We start from the raw sequence: 24,298 nt of genomic DNA, 5'->3' as shown, positions 1-24,298 counted from the left end.
GATGAAGATTTTTCAAAAGATTTAGCAGGAATGTTACATGATGTTGCATAGCACACTGGCGTGCCTTTTGAAAAGAAGTAGGTACAAATTCCGCCATATGTTAGTTAAGATCATACTTTTAGGGATCATTTCTATAGTATGCATCGCCATGACTTCAGGTAAAACTGACAGTCTACCAAACCACGAGGACGATAGACAGCCTCTCTTTCTGAGCGCGAAGCGAACCAGGGTGAGTGCCAGCTCAGGCTAGTAACTCTGGTTATTGATGACCGTTCCTCTCAGTCACATGTGGCAGAGATGGAGGGAAGAGAGGCATTCTGAGTGGTTTGGCTTATCTATTTTTCCAAGTAAATGTCGATTAGCCACTTCATATAGACACTTTGTGCGTGACTTCATAATTAATCAACAGTTGACACAGTCAACACAATACGCTGTGTGTTTCAGCAAGAGAGAAGTAAAATAACAATTCATAGAAGAGCAAAAACATCAAGGTTCAGGCGAGGCTCGAACTCGCGGCCTTCTGCGTGTGAAGCAGACGTGATAACCACTACACCACTGAACCTCAGCTGTGTTGGTGGCAGTGTTTGTAAAGACTTATACCTGCCACGGACACTAACAGAGCACGGCAAGTTGAGGATCTGCTGAGGGGTGGTGTACATGTGTAAAAGGCGACAAGAAACAAAACATTAAGAAGTAACAAGCCCCCTTCGCTGGTGGTAGGTTTTTCCCCGAGAAAGAGAGATGTATACATTCCATGAAATAATGGAAATCCCCCAAAAAGTAAGGTTCCGGCGAGGCTCGAACTCGCGGCCTTCTGCGTGTTAAGCAGACGTGATAACCACTACACCACGGAACCACCTGTTAAGGAACATGAATCTCTTTCGTGTACCATTGATTGTATGTTTTCTTTTCTCTCACGGCATTTCCTCTTACTGGTTCCATCATTTCCAATATCAGGACTTTGTATCATTGAAACATGACTGGAAACGTATTGGATCACGATCAGGGGGCTAATTAAGGTGTAATGATGTCTTATCTCACAATTTTCCCACCAGCTTCTCTCAACTAGACAGTTAACACCATGTATATTGATGTCTTATCTCACAAACATCCCACCAACTTCTCTCAACTGGACAGTTTACACAGGAGCAGCCATACAGTCTCAATCACGGTCAATGGGAGATAACCACTGCCACGATGTAAGCACCAAACAATATACATTGTACAAACCACTTCAGCTGTTGACATTATCTGTACTCTCTATGTTTTTTTCGTAAATCACATACGTGGAATGAATCCTAAGTACACAGAGGTGGCGATGTCTGTAACTGATTGACCTGATGAAGATTTTTCAAAAGATTTAGCAGGAATGTTACATGATGTTGCATACCACACTGGCGTGCCTTTTGAAAAGAAGTAGGTACAAATTCCGCCATATGTTAGTTAAGATCATACTTTTAGGGATCATTTCTATAGTATGCATCGCCATGACTTCAGGTAAAACTGACAGTCTACCAAACCACGAGGACGATAGACAGCCTCTCTTTCTGAGCGCGAAGCGAACCAGGGTGAGTGCCAGCTCAGGCTAGTAACTCTGGTTATTGATGACCGTTCCTCTCAGTCACATGTGGCAGAGATGGAGGGAAGAGAGGCATTCTGAGTGGTTTGGCTTATCTATTTTTCCAAGTAAATGTCGATTAACCACTTCATATAGACACTTTGTGCGTGACTTCATAATTAATCAACAGTGGACACAGTCAACACAATACGCTGTGTGTGCCAGCAAGAGAGAAGTAAAATAACAATTCATAGAAGAGCAAAAACATCAAGGTTCAGGCGAGGCTCGAACTCGCAGCCTTCTGCGTGTGAAGCAGACGTGATAACCACTACACCACTGAACCTCAGCTGTGTTGGTGGCAGTGTTTGTAAAGACTTATACCTGCCACGGACACTAACAGAGCACGGCAAGTTGAGGATCTGCTGAGGGGTGGTGTACATGTGTAAAAGGCGACAAGAAACAAAACATTAAGAAGTAACAAGCCCCCTTCGCTGGTGGTAGGTTTTTACCCGAGAAAGAGAGATGTATACATTCCATGAAATAATGGAAATCCCCCAAAAAGTAAGGTTCCGGCGAGGCTCGAACTCGCGGCCTTCTGCGTGTTAAGCAGACGTGATAACCACTACACCACGGAACCACCTGTAAACGAACATGAATCTCTTTCGTGTACCATTGATTGTATGTTTTCTTTTCTCTCACGGCATTTCCTCTTACTGGTTCCATCATTTCCAATATCAGGACTTTGTATCATTGAAACATGACTGGAAACGTATTGGATCACGATCAGGGGGCTAATTAAGGTGTAATGATGTCTTATCTCACAATTTTCCCACCAGCTTCTCTCAACTAGACAGTTAACACCATGTATATTGATGTCTTATCTCACAAACATCCCACCAACTTCTCTCAACTGGACAGTTTACACAGGAGCAGCCATACAGTCTCAATCACGGTCAATGGGAGATAACCACTGCCACGATGTAATCACCAAACAATATACATTGTACAAACCACTTCAGCTGTTGACATTATCTGTACTCTCTGGTTTTTTCGCAAATCACAAACGTGGAATGAATCCTAAGTACACAGAGGTGGCGATGTCTGTAACTGATTGACCTGATGAAGATTTTTCAAAAGATTTAGCAGGAATGTTACATGATGTTGCATAGCACACTGGCGTGCCTTTTGAAAAGAAGTAGGTACAAATTCCGCCATATGTTAGTTAAGATCATACTTTTAGGGATCATTTCTATAGTATGCATCGCCATGACTTCAGGTAAAACTGACAGTCTACCAAACCACGAGGACGATAGACAGCCTCTCTTTCTGAGCGCGAAGCGAACCAGGGTGAGTGCCAGCTCAGGCTAGTAACTCTGGTTATTGATGACCGTTCCTCTCAGTCACATGTGGCAGAGATGGAGGGAAGAGAGGCATTCTGAGTGGTTTGGCTTATCTATTTTTCCAAGTAAATGTCGATTAGCCACTTCATATAGACACTTTGTGCGTGACTTCATAATTAATCAACAGTGGACACAGTCAACACAATACGCTGTGTGTGCCAGCAAGAGAGAAGTAAAATAACAATTCATAGAAGAGCAAAAACATCAAGGTTCAGGCGAGGCTCGAACTCGCAGCCTTCTGCGTGTGAAGCAGACGTGATAACCACTACACCACTGAACCTCAGCTGTGTTGGTGGCAGTGTTTGTAAAGACTTATACCTGCCACGGACACTAACAGAGCACGGCAAGTTGAGGATCTGCTGAGGGGTGGTGTACATGTGTAAAAGGCGACAAGAAACAAAACATTAAGAAGTAACAAGCCCCCTTCGCTGGTGGTAGGTTTTTACCCGAGAAAGAGAGATGTATACATTCCATGAAATAATGGAAATCCCCCAAAAAGTAAGGTTCCGGCGAGGCTCGAACTCGCGGCCTTCTGCGTGTTAAGCAGACGTGATAACCACTACACCACGGAACCACCTGTAAAGGAACATGAATCTCTTTCGTGTACCATTGATTGTATGTTTTCTTTTCTCTCACGGCATTTCCTCTTACTGGTTCCATCATTTCCAATATCAGGACTTTGTATCATTGAAACATGACTGGAAACGTATTGGATCACGATCAGGGGGCTAATTAAGGTGTAATGATGTCTTATCTCACAATTTTCCCACCAGCTTCTCTCAACTAGACAGTTAACACCATGTATATTGATGTCTTATCTCACAAACATCCCACCAACTTCTCTCAACTGGACAGTTTACACAGGAGCAGCCATACAGTCTCAATCACGGTCAATGGGAGATAACCACTGCCACGATGTAATCACCAAACAATATACATTGTACAAACCACTTCAGCTGTTGACATTATCTGTACTCTCTGGTTTTTTCGCAAATCACAAACGTGGAATGAATCCTAAGTACACAGAGGTGGCGATGTCTGTAACTGATTGACCTGATGAAGATTTTTCAAAAGATTTAGCAGGAATGTTACATGATGTTGCATAGCACACTGGCGTGCCTTTTGAAAAGAAGTAGGTACAAATTCCGCCATATGTTAGTTAAGATCATACTTTTAGGGATCATTTCTATAGTATGCATCGCCATGACTTCAGGTAAAACTGACAGTCTACCAAACCACGAGGACGATAGACAGCCTCTCTTTCTGAGCGCGAAGCGAACCAGGGTGAGTGCCAGCTCAGGCTAGTAACTCTGGTTATTGATGACCGTTCCTCTCAGTCACATGTGGCAGAGATGGAGGGAAGAGAGGCATTCTGAGTGGTTTGGCTTATCTATTTTTCCAAGTAAATGTCGATTAGCCACTTCATATAGACACTTTGTGCGTGACTTCATAATTAATCAACAGTGGACACAGTCAACACAATACGCTGTGTGTGCCAGCAAGAGAGAAGTAAAATAACAATTCATAGAAGAGCAAAAACATCAAGGTTCAGGGGAGGCTCGAACTCGCAGCCTTCTGCGTGTGAAGCAGACGTGATAACCACTACACCACTGAACCTCAGCTGTGTTGGTGGCAGTGTTTGTAAAGACTTATACCTGCCACGGACACTAACAGAGCACGGCAAGTTGAGGATCTGCTGAGGGGTGGTGTACATGTGTAAAAGGCGACAAGAAACAAAACATTAAGAAGTAACAAGCCCCCTTCGCTGGTGGTAGGTTTTTACCCGAGAAAGAGAGATGTATACATTCCATGAAATAATGGAAATCCCCCAAAAAGTAAGGTTCCGGCGAGGCTCGAACTCGCGGCCTTCTGCGTGTTAAGCAGACGTGATAACCACTACACCACGGAACCACCTGTAAAGGAACATGAATCTCTTTCGTGTACCATTGATTGTATGTTTTCTTTTCTCTCACGGCATTTCCTCTTACTGGTTCCATCATTTCCAATATCAGGACTTTGTATCATTGAAACATGACTGGAAACGTATTGGATCACGATCAGGGGGCTAATTAAGGTGTAATGATGTCTTATCTCACAATTTTCCCACCAGCTTCTCTCAACTAGACAGTTAACACCATGTATATTGATGTCTTATCTCACAAACATCCCACCAACTTCTCTCAACTGGACAGTTTACACAGGAGCAGCCATACAGTCTCAATCACGGTCAATGGGAGATAACCACTGCCACGATGTAATCACCAAACAATATACATTGTACAAACCACTTCAGCTGTTGACATTATCTGTACTCTCTGGTTTTTTCGCAAATCACAAACGTGGAATGAATCCTAAGTACACAGAGGTGGCGATGTCTGTAACTGATTGACCTGATGAAGATTTTTCAAAAGATTTAGCAGGAATGTTACATGATGTTGCATAGCACACTGGCGTGCCTTTTGAAAAGAAGTAGGTACAAATTCCGCCATATGTTAGTTAAGATCATACTTTTAGGGATCATTTCTATAGTATGCATCGCCATGACTTCAGGTAAAACTGACAGTCTACCAAACCACGAGGACGATAGACAGCCTCTCTTTCTGAGCGCGAAGCGAACCAGGGTGAGTGCCAGCTCAGGCTAGTAACTCTGGTTATTGATGACCGTTCCTCTCAGTCACATGTGGCAGAGATGGAGGGAAGAGAGGCATTCTGAGTGGTTTGGCTTATCTATTTTTCCAAGTAAATGTCGATTAGCCACTTCATATAGACACTTTGTGCGTGACTTCATAATTAATCAACAGTGGACACAGTCAACACAATACGCTGTGTGTGCCAGCAAGAGAGAAGTAAAATAACAATTCATAGAAGAGCAAAAACATCAAGGTTCAGGCGAGGCTCGAACTCGCGGCCTTCTGCGTGTGAAGCAGACGTGATAACCACTACACCACTGAACCTCAGCTGTGTTGGTGGCAGTGTTTGTAAAGACTTATACCTGCCACGGACACTAACAGAGCACGGCAAGTTGAGGATCTGCTGAGGGGTGGTGTACATGTGTAAAAGGCGACAAGAAACAAAACATTAAGAAGTAACAAGCCCCCTTCGCTGGTGGTAGGTTTTTACCCGAGAAAGAGAGATGTATACATTCCATGAAATAATGGAAATCCCCCAAAAAGTAAGGTTCCGGCGAGGCTCGAACTCGCGGCCTTCTGCGTGTTAAGCAGACGTGATAACCACTACACCACGGAACCACCTGTTAAGAAACATGAATCTCTTTCGTGTACCATTGATTGTATGTTTTCTTTTCTCTCACGGCATTTCCTCTTACTGGTTCCATCATTTCCAATATCAGGACTTTGTATCATTGAAACATGACTGGAAACGTATTGGATCACGATCAGGGGGCTAATTAAGGTGTAATGATGTCTTATCTCACAAACTTCCCACCAGCTTCTCTCAACTAGACAGTTAACACCATGTATATTGATGTCTTATCTCACAAACATCCCACCAACTTCTCTCAACTGGACAGTTTACACAGGAGCAGCCATACAGTCTAAATCACGGTCAATGGGAGATAACCATTGCCACGATGTAATCACCAAACAATATACATTGTACAAACCACTTCAGCTGTTGACATTATCTGTACTCTCTATGTTTTTTTCGTAAATCACAAACGTGGAATGAATCCTAAGTACACAGAGGTGGCGATGTCTGTAACTGATTGACCTGATGAAGATTTTTCAAAAGATTTAGCAGGAATGTTACATGATGTTGCATACCACACTGGCGTGCCTTTTGAAAAGAAGTAGGTACAAATTCCGCCATATGTTAGTTAAGGTCATACTTTTAGGGATCATTTCTATAGTATGCATCGCCATGACTTCAGGTAAAACTGACAGTCTACCAAACCACGAGGACGATAGACAGCCTCTCTTTCTGAGCGCGAAGCGAACCAGGGTGAGTGCCAGCTCAGGCTAGTAACTCTGGTTATTGATGACCGTTCCTCTCAGTCACATGTGGCAGAGATGGAGGGAAGAGAGGCATTCTGAGTGGTTTGGCTTATCTATTTTTCCAAGTAAATGTCGATTAGCCACTTCATATAGACACTTTGTGCGTGACTTCATAATTAATCAACAGTGGACACAGTCAACACAATACGCTGTGTGTGCCAGCAAGAGAGAAGTAAAATAACAATTCATAGAAGAGCAAAAACATCAAGGTTCAGGCGAGGCTCGAACTCGCGGCCTTCTGCGTGTGAAGCAGACGTGATAACCACTACACCACTGAACCTCAGCTGTGTTGGTGGCAGTGTTTGTAAAGACTTATACCTGCCACAGACACTAACAGAGCACGGCAAGTTGAGGATCTGCTGAGGGGTGGTGTACATGTGTAAAAGGCGACAAGAAACAAAACATTAAGAAGTAACAAGCCCCCTTCGCTGGTGGTAGGTTTTTACCCGAGAAAGAGAGATGTATACATTCCATGAAATAATGGAAATCCCCCAAAAAGTAAGGTTCCGGCGAGGCTCGAACTCGCGGCCTTCTGCGTGTTAAGCAGACGTGATAACCACTACACCACGGAACCACCTGTAAAGGAACATGAATCTCTTTCGTGTACCATTGATTGTATGTTTTCTTTTCTCTCACGGCATTTCCTCTTACTGGTTCCATCATTTCCAATATCAGGACTTTGTATCATTGAAACATGACTGGAAACGTATTGGATCACGATCAGGGGGCTAATTAAGGTGTAATGATGTCTTATCTCACAATTTTCCCACCAGCTTCTCTCAACTAGACAGTTAACACCATGTATATTGATGTCTTATCTCACAAACATCCCACCAACTTCTCTCAACTGGACAGTTTACACAGGAGCAGCCATACAGTCTAAATCACGGTCAATGGGAGATAACCATTGCCACGATGTAATCACCAAACAATATACATTGTACAAACCACTTCAGCTGTTGACATTATCTGTACTCTCTATGTTTTTTTCGTAAATCACAAACGTGGAATGAATCCTAAGTACACAGAGGTGGCGATGTCTGTAACTGATTGACCTGATGAAGATTTTTCAAAAGATTTAGCAGGAATGTTACATGATGTTGCATACCACACTGGCGTGCCTTTTGAAAAGAAGTAGGTACAAATTCCGCCATATGTTAGTTAAGATCATACTTTTAGGGATCATTTCTATAGTATGCATCGCCATGACTTCAGGTAAAACTGATAGTCTACCAAACCACGAGGACGATAGACAGCCTCTCTTTCTGAGCGCGAAGCGAACCAGGGTGAGTGCCAGCTCAGGCTAGTAACTCTGGTTATTGATGACCGTTCCTCTCAGTCACATGTGGCAGAGATGGAGGGAAGAGAGGCATTCTGAGTGGTTTGGCTTATCTATTTTTCCAAGTAAATGTCGATTAGCCACTTCATATAGACACTTTGTGCGTGACTTCATAATTAATCAACAGTGGACACAGTCAACACAATACGCTGTGTGTGCCAGCAAGAGAGAAGTAAAATAACAATTCATAGAAGAGCAAAAACATCAAGGTTCAGGCGAGGCTCGAACTCGCGGCCTTCTGCGTGTGAAGCAGACGTGATAACCACTACACCACTGAACCTCAGCTGTGTTGGTGGCAGTGTTTGTAAAGACTTATACCTGCCACGGACACTAACAGAGCACGGCAAGTTGAGGATCTGCTGAGGGGTGGTGTACATGTGTAAAAGGCGACAAGAAACAAAACATTAAGAAGTAACAAGCCCCCTTCGCTGGTGGTAGGTTTTTACCCGAGAAAGAGAGATGTATACATTCCATGAAATAATGGAAATCCCCCAAAAAGTAAGGTTCCGGCGAGGCTCGAACTCGCGGCCTTCTGCGTGTTAAGCAGACGTGATAACCACTACACCACGGAACCACCTGTAAAGGAACATGAATCTCTTTCGTGTACCATTGATTGTATGTTTTCTTTTCTCTCACGGCATTTCCTCTTACTGGTTCCATCATTTCCAATATCAGGACTTTGTATCATTGAAACATGACTGGAAACGTATTGGATCACGATCAGGGGGCTAATTAAGGTGTAATGATGTCTTATCTCACAATTTTCCCACCAGCTTCTCTCAACTAGACAGTTAACACCATGTATATTGATGTCTTATCTCACAAACATCCCACCAACTTCTCTCAACTGGACAGTTTACACAGGAGCAGCCATACAGTCTAAATCACGGTCAATGGGAGATAACCATTGCCACGATGTAATCACCAAACAATATACATTGTACAAACCACTTCAGCTGTTGACATTATCTGTACTCTCTATGTTTTTTTCGTAAATCACAAACGTGGAATGAATCCTAAGTACACAGAGGTGGCGATGTCTGTAACTGATTGACCTGATGAAGATTTTTCAAAAGATTTAGCAGGAATGTTACATGATGTTGCATACCACACTGGCGTGCCTTTTGAAAAGAAGTAGGTTCAAATTCCGCCATATGTTAGTTAAGATCATACTTTTAGGGATCATTTCTATAGTATGCATCGCCATGACTTCAGGTAAAACTGATAGTCTACCAAACCACGAGGACGATAGACAGCCTCTCTTTCTGAGCGCGAAGCGAACCAGGGTGAGTGCCAGCTCAGGCTAGTAACTCTGGTTATTGATGACCGTTCCTCTCAGTCACATGTGGCAGAGATGGAGGGAAGAGAGGCATTCTGAGTGGTTTGGCTTATCTATTTTTCCAAGTAAATGTCGATTAGCCACTTCATATAGACACTTTGTGCGTGACTTCATAATTAATCAACAGTGGACACAGTCAACACAATACGCTGTGTGTGCCAGCAAGAGAGAAGTAAAATAACAATTCATAGAAGAGCAAAAACATCAAGGTTCAGGCGAGGCTCGAACTCGCGGCCTTCTGCGTGTGAAGCAGACGTGATAACCACTACACCACTGAACCTCAGCTGTGTTGGTGGCAGTGTTTGTAAAGACTTATACCTGCCACGGACACTAACAGAGCACGGCAAGTTGAGGATCTGCTGAGGGGTGGTGTACATGTGTAAAAGGCGACAAGAAACAAAACATTAAGAAGTAACAAGCCCCCTTCGCTGGTGGTAGGTTTTTACCCGAGAAAGAGAGATGTATACATTCCATGAAATAATGGAAATCCCCCAAAAAGTAAGGTTCCGGCGAGGCTCGAACTCGCGGCCTTCTGCGTGTTAAGCAGACGTGATAACCACTACACCACGGAACCACCTGTAAAGGAACATGAATCTCTTTCGTGTACCATTGATTGTATGTTTTCTTTTCTCTCACGGCATTTCCTCTTACTGGTTCCATCATTTCCAATATCAGGACTTTGTATCATTGAAACATGACTGGAAACGTATTGGATCACGATCAGGGGGCTAATTAAGGTGTAATGATGTCTTATCTCACAATTTTCCCACCAGCTTCTCTCAACTAGACAGTTAACACCATGTATATTGATGTCTTATCTCACAAACATCCCACCAACTTCTCTCAACTGGACAGTTTACACAGGAGCAGCCATACAGTCTCAATCACGGTCAATGGGAGATAACCACTGCCACGATGTAATCACCAAACAATATACATTGTACAAACCACTTCAGCTGTTGACATTATCTGTACTCTCTGGTTTTTTCGCAAATCACAAACGTGGAATGAATCCTAAGTACACAGAGGTGGCGATGTCTGTAACTGATTGACCTGATGAAGATTTTTCAAAAGATTTAGCAGGAATGTTACATGATGTTGCATACCACACTGGCGTGCCTTTTGAAAAGAAGTAGGTACAAATTCCGCCATATGTTAGTTAAGATCATACTTTTAGGGATCATTTCTATAGTATGCATCGCCATGACTTCAGGTAAAACTGACAGTCTACCAAACCACGAGGACGATAGACAGCCTCTCTTTCTGAGCGCGAAGCGAACCAGGGTGAGTGCCAGCTCAGGCTAGTAACTCTGGTTATTGATGACCGTTCCTCTCAGTCACATGTGGCAGAGATGGAGGGAAGAGAGGCATTCTGAGTGGTTTGGCTTATCTATTTTTCCAAGTAAATGTCGATTAGCCACTTCATATAGACACTTTGTGCGTGACTTCATAATTAATCAACAGTGGACACAGTCAACACAATACGCTGTGTGTGCCAGCAAGAGAGAAGTAAAATAACAATTCATAGAAGAGCAAAAACATCAAGGTTCAGGCGAGGCTCGAACTCGCGGCCTTCTGCGTGTGAAGCAGACGTGATAACCACTACACCACTGAACCTCAGCTGTGTTGGTGGCAGTGTTTGTAAAGACTTATACCTGCCACGGACACTAACAGAGCACGGCAAGTTGAGGATCTGCTGAGGGGTGGTGTACATGTGTAAAAGGCGACAAGAAACAAAACATTAAGAAGTAACAAGCCCCCTTCGCTGGTGGTAGGTTTTTACCCGAGAAAGAGAGATGTATACATTCCATGAAATAATGGCAATCCCCCAAAAAGTAAGGTTCCGGCGAGGCTCGAACTCGCGGCCTTCTGCGTGTTAAGCAGACGTGATAACCACTACACCACGGAACCACCTGTTAAGAAACATGAATCTCTTTCGTGTACCATTGATTGTATGTTTTCTTTTCTCTCACGGCATTTCCTCTTACTGGTTCCATCATTTCCAATATCAGGACTTTGTATCATTGAAACATGACTGGAAACGTATTGGATCACGATCAGGGGGCTAATTAAGGTGTAATGATGTCTTATCTCACAATTTTCCCACCAGCTTCTCTCAACTAGACAGTTAACACCATGTATATTGATGTCTTATCTCACAAACATCCCACCAACTTCTCTCAACTGGACAGTTTACACAGGAGCAGCCATACAGTCTAAATCACGGTCAATGGGAGATAACCATTGCCACGATGTAATCACCAAACAATATACATTGTACAAACCACTTCAGCTGTTGACATTATCTGTACTCTCTATGTTTTTTTCGTAAATCACAAACGTGGAATGAATCCTAAGTACACAGAGGTGGCGATGTCTGTAACTGATTGACCTGATGAAGATTTTTCAAAAGATTTAGCAGGAATGTTACATGATGTTGCATACCACACTGGCGTGCCTTTTGAAAAGAAGTAGGTACAAATTCCGCCATATGTTAGTTAAGATCATACTTTTAGGGATCATTTCTATAGTATGCATCGCCATGACTTCAGGTAAAACTGACAGTCTACCAAACCACGAGGACGATAGACAGCCTCTCTTTCTGAGCGCGAAGCGAACCAGGGTGAGTGCCAGCTCAGGCTAGTAACTCTGGTTATTGATGACCGTTCCTCTCAGTCACATGTGGCAGAGATGGAGGGAAGAGAGGCATTCTGAGTGGTTTGGCTTATCTATTTTTCCAAGTAAATGTCGATTAGCCACTTCATATAGACACTTTGTGCGTGACTTCATAATTAATCAACAGTGGACACAGTCAACACAATACGCTGTGTGTGCCAGCAAGAGAGAAGTAAAATAACAATTCATAGAAGAGCAAAAACATCAAGGTTCAGGCGAGGCTCGAACTCGCGGCCTTCTGCGTGTGAAGCAGACGTGATAACCACTACACCACTGAACCTCAGCTGTGTTGGTGGCAGTGTTTGTAAAGACTTATACCTGCCACGGACACTAACAGAGCACGGCAAGTTGAGGATCTGCTGAGGGGTGGTGTACATGTGTAAAAGGCGACAAGAAACAAAACATTAAGAAGTAACAAGCCCCCTTCGCTGGTGGTAGGTTTTTACCCGAGAAAGAGAGATGTATACATTCCATGAAATAATGGAAATCCCCCAAAAAGTAAGGTTCCGGCGAGGCTCGAACTCGCGGCCTTCTGCGTGTTAAGCAGACGTGATAACCACTACACCACGGAACCACCTGTTAAGAAACATGAATCTCTTTCGTGTACCATTGATTGTATGTTTTCTTTTCTCTCACGGCATTTCCTCTTACTGGTTCCATCATTTCCAATATCAGGACTTTGTATCATTGAAACATGACTGGAAACGTATTGGATCACGATCAGGGGGCTAATTAAGGTGTAATGATGTCTTATCTCACAATTTTCCCACCAGCTTCTCTCAACTAGACAGTTAACACCATGTATATTGATGTCTTATCTCACAAACATCCCACCAACTTCTCTCAACTGGACAGTTTACACAGGAGCAGCCATACAGTCTAAATCACGGTCAATGGGAGATAACCATTGCCACGATGTAATCACCAAACAATATACATTGTACAAACCACTTCAGCTGTTGACATTATCTGTACTCTCTATGTTTTTTTCGTAAATCACAAACGTGGAATGAATCCTAAGTACACAGAGGTGGCGATGTCTGTAACTGATTGACCTGATGAAGATTTTTCAAAAGATTTAGCAGGAATGTTACATGATGTTGCATAGCACACTGGCGTGCCTTTTGAAAAGAAGTAGGTACAAATTCCGCCATATGTTAGTTAAGATCATACTTTTAGGGATCATTTCTATAGTATGCATCGCCATGACTTCAGGTAAAACTGACAGTCTACAAAACCACGAGGACGATAGACAGCCTCTCTTTCTGAGCGCGAAGCGAACCAGGGTGAGTGCCAGCTCAGGCTAGTAACTCTGGTTATTGATGACCGTTCCTCTCAGTCACATGTGGCAGAGATGGAGGGAAGAGAGGCATTCTGAGTGGTTTGGCTTATCTATTTTTCCAAGTAAATGTCGATTAGCCACTTCATATAGACACTTTGTGCGTGACTTCATAATTAATCAACAGTTGACACAGTCAACACAATACGCTGTGTGTGCCAGCAAGAGAGAAGTAAAATAACAATTCATAGAAGAGCAAAAACATCAAGGTTCAGGCGAGGCTCGAACTCGCGGCCTTCTGCGTGTGAAGCAGACGTGATAACCACTACACCACTGAACCTCAGCTGTGTTGGTGGCAGTGTTTGTAAAGACTTATACCTGCCACGGACACTAACAGAGCACGGCAAGTTGAGGATCTGCTGAGGGGTGGTGTACATGTGTAAAAGGCGACAAGAAACAAAACATTAAGAAGTAACAAGCCCCCTTCGCTGGTGGTAGGTTTTTCCCCGAGAAAGAGAGATGTATACATTCCATGAAATAATGGAAATCCCCCAAAAAGTAAGGTTCCGGCGAGGCTCGAACTCGCGGCCTTCTGCGTGTTAAGCAGACGTGATAACCACTACACCACGGAACCACCTGTTAAGGAACATGAATCTCTTTCGTGTACCATTGATTGTATGTTTTCTTTTCTCTCACGGCATTTCCTCTTACTGGTTCCATCATTTCCAATATCAGGACTTTGTATCATTGAAACATGACTGGAAACGTATTGGATCACGATCAGGGGGCTAATTAAGGTGTAATGATGTCTTATCTCACAATTTTCCCAGCCATACAGTCTAAATCACGGTCAATGGGAGATAACCATTGCCACGATGTAATCACCAAACAATATACATTGTACAAACCACTTCAGCTGTTGACATTATCTGTACTCTCTATGTTTTTTTCGTAAATCACAAACGTGGAATGAATCCTAAGTACACAGAGGTGGCGATGTCTGTAACTGATTGACCTGATGAAGATTTTTCAAAAGATTTAGCAGGAATGTTACATGATGTTGCATACCACACTGGCGTGCCTTTTGAAAAGAAGTAGGTACAAATTCCGCCATATGTTAGTTAAGATCATACTTTTAGGGATCATTTCTATAGTATGCATCGCCATGACTTCAGGTAAAACTGACAGTCTCTCTTTCTGAGCGCGAAGCGAACCAGGGTGAGTGCCAGCTCAGGCTAGTAACTCTGGTTATTGATGACCGTTCCTCTCAGTCACATGTGGCAGAGATGGAGGGAAGAGAGGCATTCTGAGTGGTTTGGCTTATCTATTTTTCCAAGTAAATGTCGATTAGCCACTTCATATAGACACTTTGTGCGTGACTTCATAATTAATCAACAGTGGACACAGTCAACACAATACGCTGTGTGTGCCAGCAAGAGAGAAGTAAAATAACAATTCATAGAAGAGCAAAAACATCAAGGTTCAGGCGAGGCTCGAACTCGCGGCCTTCTGCGTGTGAAGCAGACGTGATAACCACTACACCACTGAACCTCAGCTGTGTTGGTGGCAGTGTTTGTAAAGACTTATACCTGCCACGGACACTAACAGAGCACGGCAAGTTGAGGATCTGCTGAGGGGTGGTGTACATGTGTAAAAGGCGACAAGAAACAAAACATTAAGAAGTAACAAGCCCCCTTCGCTGGTGGTAGGTTTTTACCCGAGAAAGAGAGATGTATACATTCCATGAAATAATGGAAATCCCCCAAAAAGTAAGGTTCCGGCGAGGCTCGAACTCGCGGCCTTCTGCGTGTTAAGCAGACGTGATAACCACTACACCACGGAACCACCTGTTAAGAAACATGAATCTCTTTCGTGTACCATTGATTGTATGTTTTCTTTTCTCTCACGGCATTTCCTCTTACTGGTTCCATCATTTCCAATATCAGGACTTTGTATCATTGAAACATGACTGGAAACGTATTGGATCACGATCAGGGGGCTAATTAAGGTGTAATGATGTCTTATCTCACAATTTTCCCACCAGCTTCTCTCAACTAGACAGTTAACACCATGTATATTGATGTCTTATCTCACAAACATCCCACCAACTTCTCTCAACTGGACAGTTTACACAGGAGCAGCCATACAGTCTAAATCACGGTCAATGGGAGATAACCATTGCCACGATGTAATCACCAAACAATATACATTGTACAAACCACTTCAGCTGTTGACATTATCTGTACTCTCTATGTTTTTTTCGTAAATCACAAACGTGGAATGAATCCTAAGTACACAGAGGTGGCGATGTCTGTAACTGATTGACCTGATGAAGATTTTTCAAAAGATTTAGCAGGAATGTTACATGATGTTGCATAGCACACTGGCGTGCCTTTTGAAAAGAAGTAGGTACAAATTCCGCCATATGTTAGTTAAGATCATACTTTTAGGGATCATTTCTATAGTATGCATCGCCATGACTTCAGGTAAAACTGACAGTCTACAAAACCACGAGGACGATAGACAGCCTCTCTTTCTGAGCGCGAAGCGAACCAGGGTGAGTGCCAGCTCAGGCTAGTAACTCTGGTTATTGATGACCGTTCCTCTCAGTCACATGTGGCAGAGATGGAGGGAAGAGAGGCATTCTGAGTGGTTTGGCTTATCTATTTTTCCAAGTAAATGTCGATTAGCCACTTCATATAGACACTTTGTGCGTGACTTCATAATTAATCAACAGTGGACACAGTCAACACAATACGCTGTGTGTGCCAGCAAGAGAGAAGTAAAATAACAATTCATAGAAGAGCAAAAACATCAAGGTTCAGGGGAGGCTCGAACTCGCAGCCTTCTGCGTGTGAAGCAGACGTGATAACCACTACACCACTGAACCTCAGCTGTGTTGGTGGCAGTGTTTGTAAAGACTTATACCTGCCACGGACACTAACAGAGCACGGCAAGTTGAGGATCTGCTGAGGGGTGGTGTACATGTGTAAAAGGCGACAAGAAAAAAAACATTAAGAAGTAACAAGCCCCCTTCGCTGGTGGTAGGTTTTTACCCGAGAAAGAGAGATGTATACATTCCATGAAATAATGGAAATCCCCCAAAAAGTAAGGTTCCGGCGAGGCTCGAACTCGCGGCCTTCTGCGTGTTAAGCAGACGTGATAACCACTACACCACGGAACCACCTGTAAAGGAACATGAATCTCTTTCGTGTACCATTGATTGTATGTTTTCTTTTCTCTCACGGCATTTCCTCTTACTGGTTCCATCATTTCCAATATCAGGACTTTGTATCATTGAAACATGACTGGAAACGTATTGGATCACGATCAGGGGGCTAATTAAGGTGTAATGATGTCTTATCTCACAATTTTCCCACCAGCTTCTCTCAACTAGACAGTTAACACCATGTATATTGATGTCTTATCTCACAAACATCCCACCAACTTCTCTCAACTGGACAGTTTACACAGGAGCAGCCATACAGTCTCAATCACGGTCAATGGGAGATAACCACTGCCACGATGTAATCACCAAACAATATACATTGTACAAACCACTTCAGCTGTTGACATTATCTGTACTCTCTGGTTTTTTCGCAAATCACAAACGTGGAATGAATCCTAAGTACACAGAGGTGGCGATGTCTGTAACTGATTGACCTGATGAAGATTTTTCAAAAGATTTAGCAGGAATGTTACATGATGTTGCATACCACACTGGCGTGCCTTTTGAAAAGAAGTAGGTACAAATTCCGCCATATGTTAGTTAAGATCATACTTTTAGGGATCATTTCTATAGTATGCATCGCCATGACTTCAGGTAAAACTGACAGTCTACCAAACCACGAGGACGATAGACAGCCTCTCTTTCTGAGCGCGAAGCGAACCAGGGTGAGTGCCAGCTCAGGCTAGTAACTCTGGTTATTGATGACCGTTCCTCTCAGTCACATGTGGCAGAGATGGAGGGAAGAGAGGCATTCTGAGTGGTTTGGCTTATCTATTTTTCCAAGTAAATGTCGATTAGCCACTTCATATAGACACTTTGTGCGTGACTTCATAATTAATCAACAGTGGACACAGTCAACACAATACGCTGTGTGTGCCAGCAAGAGAGAAGTAAAATAACAATTCATAGAAGAGCAAAAACATCAAGGTTCAGGCGAGGCTCGAACTCGCAGCCTTCTGCGTGTGAAGCAGACGTGATAACCACTACACCACTGAACCTCAGCTGTGTTGGTGGCAGTGTTTGTAAAGACTTATACCTGCCACGGACACTAACAGAGCACGGCAAGTTGAGGATCTGCTGAGGGGTGGTGTACATGTGTAAAAGGCGACAAGAAACAAAACATTAAGAAGTAACAAGCCCCCTTCGCTGGTGGTAGGTTTTTACCCGAGAAAGAGAGATGTATACATTCCATGAAATAATGGAAATCCCCCAAAAAGTAAGGTTCCGGCGAGGCTCGAACTCGCGGCCTTCTGCGTGTTAAGCAGACGTGATAACCACTACACCACGGAACCACCTGTTAAGAAACATGAATCTCTTTCGTGTACCATTGATTGTATGTTTTCTTTTCTCTCACGGCATTTCCTCTTACTGGTTCCATCATTTCCAATATCAGGACTTTGTATCATTGAAACATGACTGGAAACGTATTGGATCACGATCAGGGGGCTAATTAAGGTGTAATGATGTCTTATCTCACAATTTTCCCACCAGCTTCTCTCAACTAGACAGTAAACACCATGTATATTGATGTCTTATCTCACAAACATCCCACCAACTTCTCTCAACTGGACAGTTTACACAGGAGCAGCCATACAGTCTCAATCACGGTCAATGGGAGATAACCACTGCCACGATGTAATCACCAAACAATATACATTGTACAAACCACTTCAGCTGTTGACATTATCTGTACTCTCTATGTTTTTTTCGCAAATCACAAACGTGGAATGAATCCTAAGTACACAGAGGTGGCGATGTCTGTAACTGATTGACCTGATGAAGATTTTTCAAAAGATTTAGCAGGAATGTTACATGATGTTGCATACCACACTGGCGTGCCTTTTGAAAAGAAGTAGGTACAAATTCCGCCATATGTTAGTTAAGATCATACTTTTAGGGATCATTTCTATAGTATGCATCGCCATGACTTCAGGTAAAACTGACAGTCTACCAAACCACGAGGACGATAGACAGCCTCTCTTTCTGAGCGCGAAGCGAACCAGGGTGAGTGCCAGCTCAGGCTAGTAACTCTGGTTATTGATGACCGTTCCTCTCAGTCACATGTGGCAGAGATGGAGGGAAGAGAGGCATTCTGAGTGGTTTGGCTTATCTATTTTTCCAAGTAAATGTCGATTAGCCACTTCATATAGACACTTTGTGCGTGACTTCATAATTAATCAACAGTGGACACAGTCAACACAATACGCTGTGTGTGCCAGCAAGAGAGAAGTAAAATAACAATTCATAGAAGAGCAAAAACATCAAGGTTCAGGCGAGGCTCGAACTCGCGGCCTTCTGCGTGTGAAGCAGACGTGATAACCACTACACCACTGAACCTCAGCTGTGTTGGTGGCAGTGTTTGTAAAGACTTATACCTGCCACGGACACTAACAGAGCACGGCAAGTTGAGGATCTGCTGAGGGGTGGTGTACATGTGTAAAAGGCGACAAGAAACAAAACATTAAGAAGTAACAAGCCCCCTTCGCTGGTGGTAGGTTTTTACCTGAGAAAGAGAGATGTATACATTCCATGAAATAATGGAAATCCCCAAAAATTAAGGTTCCGGCGAGGCTCGAACTCGCGGCCTTCTGCGTGTTAAGCAGACGTGATAACCACTACACCACGGAACCACCTGTAAAGGAACATGAATCTCTTTCGTGTACCATTGATTGTATGTTTTCTTTTCTCTCACGGCATTTCCTCTTACTGGTTCCATCATTTCCAATATCAGGACTTTGTATCATTGAAACATGACTGGAAACGTATTGGATCACGATCAGGGGGCTAATTAAGGTGTAATGATGTCTTATCTCACAATTTTCCCACCAGCTTCTCTCAACTAGACAGTTAACACCATGTATATTGATGTCTTATCTCACAAACATCCCACCAACTTCTCTCAACTGGACAGTTTACACAGGAGCAGCCATACAGTCTCAATCACGGTCAATGGGAGATAACCATTGCCACGATGTAATCACCAAACAATATACATTGTACAAACCACTTCAGCTGTTGACATTATCTGTACTCTCTATGTTTTTTTCGTAAATCACAAACGTGGAATGAATCCTAAGTACACAGAGGTGGCGATGTCTGTAACTGATTGACCTGATGAAGATTTTTCAAAAGATTTAGCAGGAATGTTACATGATGTTGCATACCACACTGGCGTGCCTTTTGAAAAGAAGTAGGTACAAATTCCGCCATATGTTAGTTAAGATCATACTTTTAGGGATCATTTCTATAGTATGCATCGCCATGACTTCAGGTAAAACTGACAGTCTACCAAACCACGAGGACGATAGACAGCCTCTTTCTGAGCGCGAAGCGAACCAGGGTGAGTGCCAGCTCAGGCTAGTAACTCTGGTTATTGATGACCGTTCCTCTCAGTCACATGTGGCAGAGATGGAGGGAAGAGAGGCATTCTGAGTGGTTTGGCTTATCTATTTTTCCAAGTAAATGTCGATTAGCCACTTCATATAGACACTTTGTGCGTGACTTCATAATTAATCAACAGTGGACACAGTCAACACAATACGCTGTGTGTGCCAGCAAGAGAGAAGTAAAATAACAATTCATAGAAGAGCAAAAACATCAAGGTTCAGGCGAGGCTCGAACTCGTGGCCTTCTGCGTGTGAAGCAGACGTGATAACCACTACACCACTGAACCTCAGCTGTGTTGGTGGCAGTGTTTGTAAAGACTTATACCTGCCACGGACACTAACAGAGCACGGCAAGTTGAGGATCTGCTGAGGGGTGGTGTACATGTGTAAAAGGCGACAAGAAACAAAACATTAAGAAGTAACAAGCCCCCTTCGCTGGTGGTAGGTTTTTACCTGAGAAAGAGAGATGTATACATTCCATGAAATAATGGAAATCCCCAAAAATTAAGGTTCCGGCGAGGCTCGAACTCGCGGCCTTCTGCGTGTTAAGCAGACGTGATAACCACTACACCACGGAACCACCTGTAAAGGAACATGAATCTCTTTCGTGTACCATTGATTGTATGTTTTCTTTTCTCTCACGGCATTTCCTCTTACTGGTTCCATCATTTCCAATATCAGGACTTTGTATCATTGAAACATGACTGGAAACGTATTGGATCACGATCAGGGGGCTAATTAAGGTGTAATGATGTCTTATCTCACAAACATCCCACCAACTTCTCTCAACTGGACAGTTTACACAGGAGCAGCCATACAGTCTCAATCACGGTCAATGGGAGATAACCATTGCCACGATGTAATCACCAAACAATATACATTGTACAAACCACTTCAGCTGTTGACATTATCTGTACTCTCTATGTTTTTTTCGTAAATCACAAACGTGGAATGAATCCTAAGTACACAGAGGTGGCGATGTCTGTAACTGATTGACCTGATGAAGATTTTTCAAAAGATTTAGCAGGAATGTTACATGATGTTGCATACCACACTGGCGTGCCTTTTGAAAAGAAGTAGGTACAAATTCCGCCATATGTTAGTTAAGATCATACTTTTAGGGATCATTTCTATAGTATGCATCGCCATGACTTCAGGTAAAACTGACAGTCTACCAAACCACGAGGACGATAGACAGCCTCTTTCTGAGCGCGAAGCGAACCAGGGTGAGTGCCAGCTCAGGCTAGTAACTCTGGTTATTGATGACCGTTCCTCTCAGTCACATGTGGCAGAGATGGAGGGAAGAGAGGCATTCTGAGTGGTTTGGCTTATCTATTTTTCCAAGTAAATGTCGATTAGCCACTTCATATAGACACTTTGTGCGTGACTTCATAATTAATCAACAGTGGACACAGTCAACACAATACGCTGTGTGTGCCAGCAAGAGAGAAGTAAAATAACAATTCATAGAAGAGCAAAAACATCAAGGTTCAGGCGAGGCTCGAACTCGTGGCCTTCTGCGTGTGAAGCAGACGTGATAACCACTACACCACTGAACCTCAGCTGTGTTGGTGGCAGTGTTTGTAAAGACTTATACCTGCCACGGACACTAACAGAGCACGGCAAGTTGAGGATCTGCTGAGGGGTGGTGTACATGTGTAAAAGGCGACAAGAAACAAAACATTAAGAAGTAACAAGCCCCCTTCGCTGGTGGTAGGTTTTTACCCGAGAAAGAAAGATGTATACATTCCATGAAATAATGGAAATCCCCCAAAAAGTAAGATTCCGGCGAGGATCGAACTCGCGGCCTTCTGCGTGTTAAGCAGACGTGATAACCACTACACCACGGAACCACCTGTAAAGGAACATGAACTCTTTCGTGTACCATTGATTGTATGTTTTCTTTTCTCTCACGGCATTTCCTCTTACTGGTTCCATCATTTCCAATATCAGGACTTTGTATCATTGAAACATGACTGGAAACGTATTGGATCACGATCAGGGGGCTAATTAAGGTGTAATGATGTCTTATCTCACAATTTTCCCACCAGTTTCTCTCAACTAGACAGTTAACACCATGTATATTGATGTCTTATCTCACAAACATCCCACCAACTTCTCTCAACTGGACAGTTTACACAGGAGCAGCCATACAGTCTCAATCACGGTCAATGGGAGATAACCACTGACACGATGTAATCACCAAACAATATACATTGTACAAACCACTTCAGCTGTTGACATTATCTGTACTCTCTATGTTTTTTTCGTAAATCACAAACGTGGAATGAATCCTAAGTACACAGAGGTGGCGATGTCTGTAACTGATTGACCTGATGAAGATTTTTCAAAAGATTTAGCAGGAATGTTACATGATGTTGCATACCACACTGGCGTGCCTTTTGAAAAGAAGTAGGTACAAATTCCGCCATATGTTAGTTAAGATCATACTTTTAGGGATCATTTCTACAGTATGCATCGCCATGACTTCAGGTAAAACTGACAGTCTACCAAACCACGAGGACGATAGACAGCCTCTCTTTCTGAGCGCGAAGCGAACCAGGGTGAGTGCCAGCTCAGGCTAGTAACTCTGGTTATTGATGACCGTTCCTCTCAGTCACATGTGGCAGAGATGGAGGGAAGAGAGGCATTCTGAGTGGTTTGGCTTATCTATTTTTCCAAGTAAATGTCGATTAGCCACTTCATATAGACACTTTGTGCGTGACTTCATAATTAATCAACAGTGGACACAGTCAACACAATACGCTGTGTGTGCCAGCAAGAGAGAAGTAAAATAACAATTAATAGAAGAGCAAAAACATCAAGGTTCAGGCGAGGCTCGAACTCGCGGCCTTCTGCGTGTGAAGCAGACGTGATAACCACTACACCACTGAACCTCAGCTGTGTTGGTGGCAGTGTTTGTAAAGACTTATACCTGCCACGGACACTAACAGAGCACGGCAAGTTGAGGATCTGCTGAGGGGTGGTGTACATGTGTAAAAGGCGACAAGAAACAAAACGTTAAGCAGTAACAAGCCCCCTTCGCTGGTGGTAGGTTTTTCCCCGAGAAAGAGAGATGTATACATTCCATGAAATAATGGAAATCCCCCAAAAAGTAAGGTTCCGGCGAGGCTCGAACTCGCGGCCTTCTGCGTGTTAAGCAGACGTGATAACCACTACACCACGGAACCACCTGTAAAGGAACATGAATCTCTTTCGTGTACCATTGATTGTATGTTTTCTTTTCTCTCACGGCATTTCCTCTTACTGGTCCCAGCATTTCCAATATCAGGACTTTGTACCATTGAAACATGACTGGAAACGTATTGGATCACGATCAGGGGGCTAATTAAGGTGTAATGATGTCTTATCTCACAAACTTCCCACCAGCTTCTCTCAACTAGACAGTTAACACCATGTATATTGATGTCTTATCTCACAAACATCCCACCAACTTCTCTCAACTGGACAGTTTACACAGGAGCAGCCATACAGTCTCAATCACGGTCAATGGGAGATAACCACTGACACGATGTAATCACCAAACAATATACATTGTACAAACCACTTCAGCTGTTGACATTATCTGTACTCTCTATGTTTTTTTCGTAAATCACAAACGTGGAATGAATCCTAAGTACACAGAGGTGGCGATGTCTGTAACTGATTGACCTGATGAAGATTTTTCAAAAGATTTAGCAGGAATGTTACATGATGTTGCATACCACACTGGCGTGCCTTTTGAAAAGAAGTAGGTACAAATTCCGCCATATGTTAGTTAAGATCATACTTTTAGGGATCATTTCTACAGTATGCATCGCCATGACTTCAGGTAAAACTGACAGTCTACCAAACCACGAGGACGATAGACAGCCTCTCTTTCTGAGCGCGAAGCGAACCAGGGTGAGTGCCAGCTCAGGCTAGTAACTCTGGTTATTGATGACCGTTCCTCTCAGTCACATGTGGCAGAGATGGAGGGAAGAGAGGCATTCTGAGTGGTTTGGCTTATCTATTTTTCCAAGTAAATGTCGATTAGCCACTTCATATAGACACTTTGTGCGTGACTTCATAATTAATCA

The 24,298-nt window shown here is 43.1% G+C and overlaps 54 non-coding genes and 1 pseudogene across 54 annotated transcripts; 19 read left to right on the top strand and 36 right to left on the bottom strand.

Annotated features, from left to right (window-relative positions):
- The first annotated feature begins 106 nt into the window (after window positions 1–106).
- LOC125376270 lies at window positions 107–326 on the top strand. The gene has a single exon (XR_007219128.1). It is a non-coding gene; the product is annotated as a small nucleolar RNA U3 (small nucleolar RNA).
- A 163-nt stretch (window positions 327–489) lies between these two features.
- On the bottom strand, window positions 490–562 carry Trnav-cac. Its single transcript has one exon. It is a non-coding gene; the product is annotated as a tRNA-Val (tRNA).
- A 221-nt stretch (window positions 563–783) lies between these two features.
- Trnav-aac lies at window positions 784–856 on the bottom strand. Its single transcript has one exon. It is a non-coding gene; the product is annotated as a tRNA-Val (tRNA).
- A 589-nt stretch (window positions 857–1,445) lies between these two features.
- On the top strand, window positions 1,446–1,665 carry LOC125376269. Its single transcript, XR_007219127.1, has one exon. It is a non-coding gene; the product is annotated as a small nucleolar RNA U3 (small nucleolar RNA).
- A 163-nt stretch (window positions 1,666–1,828) lies between these two features.
- Trnav-cac lies at window positions 1,829–1,901 on the bottom strand. The gene has a single exon. It is a non-coding gene; the product is annotated as a tRNA-Val (tRNA).
- Window positions 1,902–2,122: 221 nt separating this feature from the next.
- Window positions 2,123–2,195, bottom strand: Trnav-aac. Its single transcript has one exon. It is a non-coding gene; the product is annotated as a tRNA-Val (tRNA).
- Window positions 2,196–2,782: 587 nt separating this feature from the next.
- LOC125376349 lies at window positions 2,783–3,002 on the top strand. The gene has a single exon (XR_007219208.1). It is a non-coding gene; the product is annotated as a small nucleolar RNA U3 (small nucleolar RNA).
- A 163-nt stretch (window positions 3,003–3,165) lies between these two features.
- Window positions 3,166–3,238, bottom strand: Trnav-cac. The gene has a single exon. It is a non-coding gene; the product is annotated as a tRNA-Val (tRNA).
- A 221-nt stretch (window positions 3,239–3,459) lies between these two features.
- Trnav-aac lies at window positions 3,460–3,532 on the bottom strand. Its single transcript has one exon. It is a non-coding gene; the product is annotated as a tRNA-Val (tRNA).
- A 587-nt stretch (window positions 3,533–4,119) lies between these two features.
- LOC125376348 lies at window positions 4,120–4,339 on the top strand. Its single transcript, XR_007219207.1, has one exon. It is a non-coding gene; the product is annotated as a small nucleolar RNA U3 (small nucleolar RNA).
- Window positions 4,340–4,502: 163 nt separating this feature from the next.
- On the bottom strand, window positions 4,503–4,575 carry Trnav-cac. Its single transcript has one exon. It is a non-coding gene; the product is annotated as a tRNA-Val (tRNA).
- A 221-nt stretch (window positions 4,576–4,796) lies between these two features.
- Window positions 4,797–4,869, bottom strand: Trnav-aac. The gene has a single exon. It is a non-coding gene; the product is annotated as a tRNA-Val (tRNA).
- Window positions 4,870–5,456: 587 nt separating this feature from the next.
- LOC124139885 lies at window positions 5,457–5,676 on the top strand. Its single transcript, XR_006861842.2, has one exon. It is a non-coding gene; the product is annotated as a small nucleolar RNA U3 (small nucleolar RNA).
- A 163-nt stretch (window positions 5,677–5,839) lies between these two features.
- Window positions 5,840–5,912, bottom strand: Trnav-cac. The gene has a single exon. It is a non-coding gene; the product is annotated as a tRNA-Val (tRNA).
- A 221-nt stretch (window positions 5,913–6,133) lies between these two features.
- On the bottom strand, window positions 6,134–6,206 carry Trnav-aac. Its single transcript has one exon. It is a non-coding gene; the product is annotated as a tRNA-Val (tRNA).
- A 589-nt stretch (window positions 6,207–6,795) lies between these two features.
- On the top strand, window positions 6,796–7,015 carry LOC124139865. Its single transcript, XR_006861822.2, has one exon. It is a non-coding gene; the product is annotated as a small nucleolar RNA U3 (small nucleolar RNA).
- Window positions 7,016–7,178: 163 nt separating this feature from the next.
- Trnav-cac lies at window positions 7,179–7,251 on the bottom strand. The gene has a single exon. It is a non-coding gene; the product is annotated as a tRNA-Val (tRNA).
- A 221-nt stretch (window positions 7,252–7,472) lies between these two features.
- Trnav-aac lies at window positions 7,473–7,545 on the bottom strand. Its single transcript has one exon. It is a non-coding gene; the product is annotated as a tRNA-Val (tRNA).
- Window positions 7,546–8,134: 589 nt separating this feature from the next.
- Window positions 8,135–8,354, top strand: LOC124139891. Its single transcript, XR_006861848.2, has one exon. It is a non-coding gene; the product is annotated as a small nucleolar RNA U3 (small nucleolar RNA).
- Window positions 8,355–8,517: 163 nt separating this feature from the next.
- On the bottom strand, window positions 8,518–8,590 carry Trnav-cac. Its single transcript has one exon. It is a non-coding gene; the product is annotated as a tRNA-Val (tRNA).
- Window positions 8,591–8,811: 221 nt separating this feature from the next.
- On the bottom strand, window positions 8,812–8,884 carry Trnav-aac. Its single transcript has one exon. It is a non-coding gene; the product is annotated as a tRNA-Val (tRNA).
- A 589-nt stretch (window positions 8,885–9,473) lies between these two features.
- On the top strand, window positions 9,474–9,693 carry LOC125376334. Its single transcript, XR_007219192.1, has one exon. It is a non-coding gene; the product is annotated as a small nucleolar RNA U3 (small nucleolar RNA).
- Window positions 9,694–9,856: 163 nt separating this feature from the next.
- Trnav-cac lies at window positions 9,857–9,929 on the bottom strand. The gene has a single exon. It is a non-coding gene; the product is annotated as a tRNA-Val (tRNA).
- Window positions 9,930–10,150: 221 nt separating this feature from the next.
- Trnav-aac lies at window positions 10,151–10,223 on the bottom strand. The gene has a single exon. It is a non-coding gene; the product is annotated as a tRNA-Val (tRNA).
- Window positions 10,224–10,810: 587 nt separating this feature from the next.
- LOC125376347 lies at window positions 10,811–11,030 on the top strand. Its single transcript, XR_007219206.1, has one exon. It is a non-coding gene; the product is annotated as a small nucleolar RNA U3 (small nucleolar RNA).
- Window positions 11,031–11,193: 163 nt separating this feature from the next.
- Window positions 11,194–11,266, bottom strand: Trnav-cac. The gene has a single exon. It is a non-coding gene; the product is annotated as a tRNA-Val (tRNA).
- Window positions 11,267–11,487: 221 nt separating this feature from the next.
- Window positions 11,488–11,560, bottom strand: Trnav-aac. The gene has a single exon. It is a non-coding gene; the product is annotated as a tRNA-Val (tRNA).
- A 589-nt stretch (window positions 11,561–12,149) lies between these two features.
- LOC124139878 lies at window positions 12,150–12,369 on the top strand. Its single transcript, XR_006861835.2, has one exon. It is a non-coding gene; the product is annotated as a small nucleolar RNA U3 (small nucleolar RNA).
- A 163-nt stretch (window positions 12,370–12,532) lies between these two features.
- Trnav-aac lies at window positions 12,533–12,605 on the bottom strand. The gene has a single exon. It is a non-coding gene; the product is annotated as a tRNA-Val (tRNA).
- Window positions 12,606–12,826: 221 nt separating this feature from the next.
- Window positions 12,827–12,899, bottom strand: Trnav-aac. The gene has a single exon. It is a non-coding gene; the product is annotated as a tRNA-Val (tRNA).
- Window positions 12,900–13,488: 589 nt separating this feature from the next.
- LOC124139890 lies at window positions 13,489–13,708 on the top strand. The gene has a single exon (XR_006861847.2). It is a non-coding gene; the product is annotated as a small nucleolar RNA U3 (small nucleolar RNA).
- Window positions 13,709–13,871: 163 nt separating this feature from the next.
- Window positions 13,872–13,944, bottom strand: Trnav-cac. The gene has a single exon. It is a non-coding gene; the product is annotated as a tRNA-Val (tRNA).
- A 221-nt stretch (window positions 13,945–14,165) lies between these two features.
- Window positions 14,166–14,238, bottom strand: Trnav-aac. The gene has a single exon. It is a non-coding gene; the product is annotated as a tRNA-Val (tRNA).
- A 489-nt stretch (window positions 14,239–14,727) lies between these two features.
- Window positions 14,728–14,914, top strand: LOC125376316 (annotated as a pseudogene).
- A 168-nt stretch (window positions 14,915–15,082) lies between these two features.
- Window positions 15,083–15,155, bottom strand: Trnav-cac. The gene has a single exon. It is a non-coding gene; the product is annotated as a tRNA-Val (tRNA).
- Window positions 15,156–15,376: 221 nt separating this feature from the next.
- Window positions 15,377–15,449, bottom strand: Trnav-aac. The gene has a single exon. It is a non-coding gene; the product is annotated as a tRNA-Val (tRNA).
- A 589-nt stretch (window positions 15,450–16,038) lies between these two features.
- Window positions 16,039–16,258, top strand: LOC125376333. Its single transcript, XR_007219191.1, has one exon. It is a non-coding gene; the product is annotated as a small nucleolar RNA U3 (small nucleolar RNA).
- A 163-nt stretch (window positions 16,259–16,421) lies between these two features.
- Trnav-cac lies at window positions 16,422–16,494 on the bottom strand. Its single transcript has one exon. It is a non-coding gene; the product is annotated as a tRNA-Val (tRNA).
- A 221-nt stretch (window positions 16,495–16,715) lies between these two features.
- Trnav-aac lies at window positions 16,716–16,788 on the bottom strand. The gene has a single exon. It is a non-coding gene; the product is annotated as a tRNA-Val (tRNA).
- A 587-nt stretch (window positions 16,789–17,375) lies between these two features.
- On the top strand, window positions 17,376–17,595 carry LOC125376345. The gene has a single exon (XR_007219204.1). It is a non-coding gene; the product is annotated as a small nucleolar RNA U3 (small nucleolar RNA).
- Window positions 17,596–17,758: 163 nt separating this feature from the next.
- Trnav-cac lies at window positions 17,759–17,831 on the bottom strand. The gene has a single exon. It is a non-coding gene; the product is annotated as a tRNA-Val (tRNA).
- A 221-nt stretch (window positions 17,832–18,052) lies between these two features.
- On the bottom strand, window positions 18,053–18,125 carry Trnav-aac. Its single transcript has one exon. It is a non-coding gene; the product is annotated as a tRNA-Val (tRNA).
- Window positions 18,126–18,714: 589 nt separating this feature from the next.
- Window positions 18,715–18,934, top strand: LOC125376344. Its single transcript, XR_007219203.1, has one exon. It is a non-coding gene; the product is annotated as a small nucleolar RNA U3 (small nucleolar RNA).
- A 163-nt stretch (window positions 18,935–19,097) lies between these two features.
- Trnav-cac lies at window positions 19,098–19,170 on the bottom strand. The gene has a single exon. It is a non-coding gene; the product is annotated as a tRNA-Val (tRNA).
- A 220-nt stretch (window positions 19,171–19,390) lies between these two features.
- Window positions 19,391–19,463, bottom strand: Trnav-aac. The gene has a single exon. It is a non-coding gene; the product is annotated as a tRNA-Val (tRNA).
- A 589-nt stretch (window positions 19,464–20,052) lies between these two features.
- LOC125376311 lies at window positions 20,053–20,270 on the top strand. The gene has a single exon (XR_007219173.1). It is a non-coding gene; the product is annotated as a small nucleolar RNA U3 (small nucleolar RNA).
- A 163-nt stretch (window positions 20,271–20,433) lies between these two features.
- Trnav-cac lies at window positions 20,434–20,506 on the bottom strand. The gene has a single exon. It is a non-coding gene; the product is annotated as a tRNA-Val (tRNA).
- Window positions 20,507–20,726: 220 nt separating this feature from the next.
- Trnav-aac lies at window positions 20,727–20,799 on the bottom strand. The gene has a single exon. It is a non-coding gene; the product is annotated as a tRNA-Val (tRNA).
- A 525-nt stretch (window positions 20,800–21,324) lies between these two features.
- Window positions 21,325–21,542, top strand: LOC124139896. Its single transcript, XR_006861849.2, has one exon. It is a non-coding gene; the product is annotated as a small nucleolar RNA U3 (small nucleolar RNA).
- Window positions 21,543–21,705: 163 nt separating this feature from the next.
- Trnav-cac lies at window positions 21,706–21,778 on the bottom strand. The gene has a single exon. It is a non-coding gene; the product is annotated as a tRNA-Val (tRNA).
- A 221-nt stretch (window positions 21,779–21,999) lies between these two features.
- On the bottom strand, window positions 22,000–22,072 carry Trnav-aac. Its single transcript has one exon. It is a non-coding gene; the product is annotated as a tRNA-Val (tRNA).
- Window positions 22,073–22,660: 588 nt separating this feature from the next.
- On the top strand, window positions 22,661–22,880 carry LOC125376298. The gene has a single exon (XR_007219159.1). It is a non-coding gene; the product is annotated as a small nucleolar RNA U3 (small nucleolar RNA).
- Window positions 22,881–23,043: 163 nt separating this feature from the next.
- On the bottom strand, window positions 23,044–23,116 carry Trnav-cac. The gene has a single exon. It is a non-coding gene; the product is annotated as a tRNA-Val (tRNA).
- A 221-nt stretch (window positions 23,117–23,337) lies between these two features.
- On the bottom strand, window positions 23,338–23,410 carry Trnav-aac. The gene has a single exon. It is a non-coding gene; the product is annotated as a tRNA-Val (tRNA).
- Window positions 23,411–23,999: 589 nt separating this feature from the next.
- LOC125376297 lies at window positions 24,000–24,219 on the top strand. The gene has a single exon (XR_007219158.1). It is a non-coding gene; the product is annotated as a small nucleolar RNA U3 (small nucleolar RNA).
- Window positions 24,220–24,298: the final 79 nt, after the last annotated feature.

Source organism: Haliotis rufescens, unplaced genomic scaffold (assembly GCF_023055435.1).
Source record: "Haliotis rufescens isolate VD_foot unplaced genomic scaffold, xgHalRufe1.0.p SCAF_7, whole genome shotgun sequence".
Lineage (NCBI taxonomy): Eukaryota > Metazoa > Mollusca > Gastropoda > Lepetellida > Haliotidae > Haliotis > Haliotis rufescens.
This window is presented reverse-complemented; position numbering and strand designations above follow the sequence as displayed.